Source organism: Bombina bombina, chromosome 3 (genome assembly GCF_027579735.1).
Source record: "Bombina bombina isolate aBomBom1 chromosome 3, aBomBom1.pri, whole genome shotgun sequence".
Taxonomy (NCBI): domain Eukaryota; kingdom Metazoa; phylum Chordata; class Amphibia; order Anura; family Bombinatoridae; genus Bombina; species Bombina bombina.
Genome location: NC_069501.1, coordinates 445912992 through 445918991, shown reverse-complemented (window position 1 = coordinate 445918991; position 6000 = coordinate 445912992).

Genomic DNA, 6000 nt, shown 5'->3' with positions numbered 1-6000 from the left:
AGTAGTCACTAAGTGACACAAAGCCTAGTTTTTATAAGTCAGATGTTTATACAATGTATGTGTTTGCCAATATCACCTATGAGAGTGGATAGAGGCAGGGCATTCAGGGGGCTATTGAGGGGTCCTATCCCCAAGTTAGGGTCCTAAGTGTGAAGTCATTGGATTCTGCTCTCTCTGGGATTTACTTGGATAGTAGTCATTAAGTGACACAAAGCCTTGTTTTTATAGAGCAGATGTTTATATGATGTGTGCATTTGCAGTATCCCCTATGAGAGTGGACAGGGACAGTGCATTTAGGGGGCTCTTGAGGGTTCCTATCCCCAAAGTTAGGGTCCTAAGTTTTATGTCATTTGATTCTGCTTTCTCTGGGGTTTATTTGGATAGTGGTCATTAGGTGACATAAACCCTAGTTTTTATAAGGCAGATGTTAATATGATGTGTGCATTTGCATTATCACCTATGAGAGTGGATAGGGGCAGTGCATTTAGTTTTTTCTTCTGTTATGTGTGATCAGTCCACGGGTCATCATTACTTCTGGGATATAACTCCTCCCCAACAGGAAATGCAAGAGGATTCACCCAGCAGAGCTGCATATAGCTCCTCCCCTCTACGTCAGTCCCAGTCATTCTCTTGCACCCAACGACTAGATAGGATGTGTGAGAGGACTATGGTGATTATACTTAGTTTTTATGACTTCAATCAAAAGTTTGTTATTTTAAAATAGCACCGGAGCGTGTTATTACTTCTCTGGCAGAGTTTGAGGAAGAATCTGTCAGAGTTTTTTACTATGATTTTAACCGGAGTAGTTAAGATCATATTGCTGTTCTCGGCCATCTGAGGGAGGTAAAGGCTTCAGATCAGGGGACAGCGGGCAGAGGAATCTGCATTGAGGTATGTAGCAGTTTTTATTTTCTGAATGGAATTGATGAGAAAATCCTGCCATACCGTTAAAATGACATGTATGTATACACTTCAGTATTCTGGGGATGGTATTTCACCGGAACTACTCTGTTAAAGGTCACTAATCCTTTTTAATAACTATTTATCATGTTAAACGTTTTTGCTGGAATGTAGAATCGTTTACATTGCTGAGGTACTGTGTGAATAAATATTTGGGCATTATTTTCCACTTGGCAGTTTTTTTGCTTTATTTGTGACAGTTTCGTTTCTCTTCACTGCTGTGTGGGAGAGGGAGGGGCCGTTTTGGCGCTCTTTGCTACGCATCAAAAAATACCAGTCAGTTACTTTTATTTTTCCTGCATGATCCGGTTCATCTCTGATAGATCTCAGGGGTCTTCAAACTTCTTTGAAGGGAGGTAAATTCTCTCAGCAGAGCTGTGAGAATTCTTATAGTGACTGTGAATAAAAACGTTGCTTTGTATTTTTTATGTCAAATTTAATTATTGTTATTTTACTAATGGGAACAAACCTTTGCTAAAAGTTTTGTTGTTTTAAAGTTTGATGCTATAACTGTTTTTCAGTTCACTATTTCAACTGTCATTTAATCGTTAGTACCTCTTTGAGGCACAGTACTTTTTTTGCTAAAAAAGATTATAACCAAGTTGTAAGTTTTTTGCTAGTGTGTTAAACATGTCTGACTCAGAGGAAGATATCTGTGTCATTTGTTCCAATGCCAAGGTGGAGCCCAATAGAAATTTATGTACTAACTGTATTGATGCTACTTTAAATAAAAGTCAATCTGTACAATGTGAACAAATTTCACCAAACAGCGAGGGGAGAGTTATGCCGACTAACTCGCCTCACGCGGCAGTACCTGCATCTCCCGCCCGGGAGGTGCGTGATATTTTGGCGCCTAGTACATCTGGGCGGCCATTACAGATAACATTACAAGATATGGCTACTGTTATGACTGAAGTTTTGTCTAAATTACCAGAACTAAGAGGCAAGCGTGATCACTCTGGGGTGAGAACAGAGTGCGCTGACAATGCTAGGGCCATGTCTGATACTGCGTCACAGCTCGCAGAGCATGAGGACGGAGAGCTTCATTCTGTGGGTGACGGTTCTGATCCAAACAGATTGGACTCAGATATTTCAAATTTTAAATTTAAATTGGAGAACCTCCGTGTATTACTAGGGGAGGTCTTAGCAGCTCTCAACGATTGTAACACCGTTGCAATACCAGAGAAACTGTGTAGGTTGGATAAATACTTTACGGTACCGGCGAGTACTGACGTTTTTCCTATACCTAAGAGACTAACTGAAATTGTTACTAAGGAGTGGGATAGACCCGGTGTGCCGTTCTCACCCCCTCCAATATTTAGAAAGATGTTTCCAATAGACGCCACCACTCGGGACTTATGGCAAACGGTCCCCAAGGTGGAGGGAGCAGTTTCTACTTTAGCTAAGCGTACCACTATCCCGGTGGAGGATAGCTGTGCTTTCTCAGATCCAATGGATAAAAAATTAGAGGGTTACCTTAAGAAAATGTTTGTTCAACAAGGTTTTATATTACAACCCCTTGCATGTATCGCGCCGATTACGGCTGCGGCAGCATTTTGGATTGAGTCGCTTGAAGAGAACCTTAGTTCATCTACGCTAGTCGACATTACGGACAGGCTTAGAGTCCTTAAACTAGCTAATTCCTTCATTTCGGAGGCCGTAGTACATTTAACCAAACTTACGGCTAAGAACTCAGGATTCGCCATACAGGCACGTAGGGCGCTGTGGCTAAAATCCTGGTCAGCTGATGTTACTTCTAAGTCCAAATTACTTAATATACCTTTCAAGGGGCAGTCTTTATTTGGGCCCGGTTTGAAAGAGATTATCGCTGACATTACAGGAGGTAAGGGCCACGCCCTACCTCAAGACAAAGCCAAAGCTAAGGCTAGACAGTCTAATTTTCGTCCCTTTCGGAACTTTAAAACAGGAGCAGCATCAACCTCCACTGCACCAAAACAGGAAGGAGCTGTTGCTCGTTACAGGCAAGGCTGGAAGCCTAACCAGTCCTGGAACAAGAGCAAGCAGGCCAGGAAACCTGCTGCTGCCCCAAAGACAGCATGAACCGAGAGCCCCCGATCCGGGACCGGATCTAGTGGGGGGCAGACTCTCTCTCTTCGCCCAGGCCTGGGCAAGAGATGTTCAGGATCCCTGGGCTCTAGAGATCATATCGCAGGGATACCTTCTAGACTTCAAATTATCTCCCCCAAGAGGGAGATTTCATCTGTCAAGGTTGTCAACAAACCAGATAAAGAAAGAAGCGTTTCTACGCTGCGTACAGGATCTGTTATTAATGGGAGTGATCCATCCGGTTCCGCGGTCGGAACAAGGACAAGGGTTCTACTCAAACCTGTTTGTGGTTCCCAAAAAAGAGGGAACTTTCAGGCCAATCTTAGATTTAAAGACTCTAAACAAATTCCTAAGAGTTCCATCGTTCAAAATGGAAACTATTCGGACAATCTTACCCATGATCCAAGAGGGTCAGTACATGACCACAGTGGATTTAAAGGATGCTTACCTTCACATACCGATCCACAAAGATCATCACCGGTATCTAAGGTTTGCCTTCTTAGACAGGCACTACCAGTTTGTAGCTCTTCCATTCGGATTGGCTACGGCTCCAAGAATCTTCACAAAGGTTCTGGGTGCCCTTCTAGCGGTACTAAGACCGCGAGGGATTTCGGTAGCTCCGTACCTAGACGACATTCTAATTCAAGCTTCAAGCTTTCAAACTGCCAAGTCTCATACAGAGTTAGTTCTGGCATTTCTAAGGTCGCATGGATGGAAAGTGAACGAAAAGAAGAGTTCTCTCTTTCCTCTCACAAGAGTTCCATTCTTGGGGACTCTTATAGATTCTGTAGAAATGAAGATTTACCTGACAGAAGACAGGTTAACAAAGCTTCAAAATGCATGCCGCGTCCTTCATTCCATTCAACACCCGTCAGTAGCTCAATGCATGGAGGTGATCGGCTTAATGGTAGCGGCAATGGACATAGTACCTTTTGCACGCCTACACCTCAGACCGCTGCAATTATGCATGCTAAGTCAGTGGAATGGGGATTACTCAGATTTGTCCCCTACTCTGAATCTGAATCAAGAGACCAGAAATTCTCTTCTATGGTGGCTTTATCGGCCACACCTGTCCAGGGGGATGCCATTCAGCAGGCCAGACTGGACAATTGTAACAACAGACGCCAGCCTACTAGGTTGGGGCGCTGTCTGGAATTCTCTGAAGGCTCAGGGACTATGGAATCAGGAGGAGAGTCTCCTTCCAATAAACATTCTGGAATTGAGAGCAGTTCTCAATGCCCTTCTGGCTTGGCCCCAGTTAACAACTCGGGGGTTCATCAGGTTTCAGTCGGACAACATCACGACTGTAGCTTACATCAACCATCAGGGAGGGACAAGAAGCTCCCTAGCAATGATGGAAGTATCAAAGATAATTCGCTGGGCAGAGTCTCACTCTTGCCACCTGTCAGCAATCCACATCCCGGGAGTGGAGAACTGGGAGGCGGATTTCTTGAGTCGCCAGACTTTTCATCCGGGGGAGTGGGAACTTCATCCGGAGGTCTTTGCCCAAATACTTCGACGTTGGGGCAAACCAGAGATAGATCTCATGGCGTCTCGCCAGAACGCCAAACTTCCTCGCTACGGGTCCAGATCCAGGGATCCGGGAGCAGTTCTGATAGATGCTTTGACAGCACCTTGGAACTTCAGGATGGCTTATGTGTTTCCACCCTTCCCGCTGCTTCCTCGATTGATTGCCAAAATCAAACAGGAGAGAGCATCAGTAATTCTAATAGCACCTGCATGGCCACGCAGGACTTGGTATGCAGATCTAGTGGACATGTCATCCTGTCCGCCTTGGTCTCTACCTCTAAGACAGGACCTTCTGATACAGGGTCCATTCAAACATCAAAATCTAACTTCTCTGAAGCTGTCTGCTTGGAAATTGAACGCTTGATTTTATCAAAACGTGGTTTTTCTGAGTCGGTTATTGATACCCTAATTCAGGCTAGGAAGCCTGTTACCAGAAGGATTTACCATAAAATATGGCGGAAATACCTATACTGGTGCGAATCCAAAGGTTACTCCTGGAGTAAGGTTAGGATCGCTAGGATACTGTCTTTTCTACAAGAAGGTTTAGAAAAGGGTTTATCAGCTAGTTCATTAAAGGGACAGATTTCAGCTCTGTCCATCTTGTTACACAGACGTCTGTCAGAAAATCCAGACGTCCAGTCCTTTTGTCAGGCTTTAGCTAGGATCAAGCCTGTGTTTAAAGCTGTTGCTCCACCATGGAGTTTAAACTTAGTTCTTAACGTTTTACAGGGTGTTCCGTTTGAACCCCTTCATTCCATTGATATAAAAATGTTATCTTGGAAAGTTCTGTTTTTAATGGCTATTTCCTCGGCTCGAAGAGTCTCTGAGTTATCAGCCTTACATTGTGATTCCCCTTATCTGATTTTTCACTCAGACAAGGTAGTTCTGCGTACTAAACCTGGGTTCTTACCTAAGGTAGTCACTAACAGGAACATCAATCAAGAGATTGTTGTCCCATCCTTGTGTCCAAATCCTTCTTCAAAGAAGGAACGTCTTTTACACAATCTGGATGTAGTTCGTGCCCTCAAGTTCTACTTGCAGGCAACTAAAGATTTTCGCCAAACTTCTTCCTTGTTTGTCGTTTACTCTGGACAGAGGAGAGGTCAAAAAGCTTCTGCTACCTCTCTCTCTTTTTGGCTTCGTAGCATAATACGTTTAGCCTATGAGACTGCTGGACAGCAGCCTCCTGAAAGAATTACAGCTCACTCCACTAGAGCTGTGGCTTCCACTTGGGCCTTTAAGAATGAGGCCTCTGTTGAACAGATTTGCAAGGCTGCAACTTGGTCTTCACTTCATACTTTTTCCAAATTTTACAAATTTGACACTTTTGCTTCTTCGGAGGCTATTTTTGGGAGAAAGGTTCTTCAGGCAGTGGTTCCTTCTGTATAATGAGCCTGCCTTTCCCTCCCGTCATCCGTGTACTTTTGCTTTGGTATTGGTATC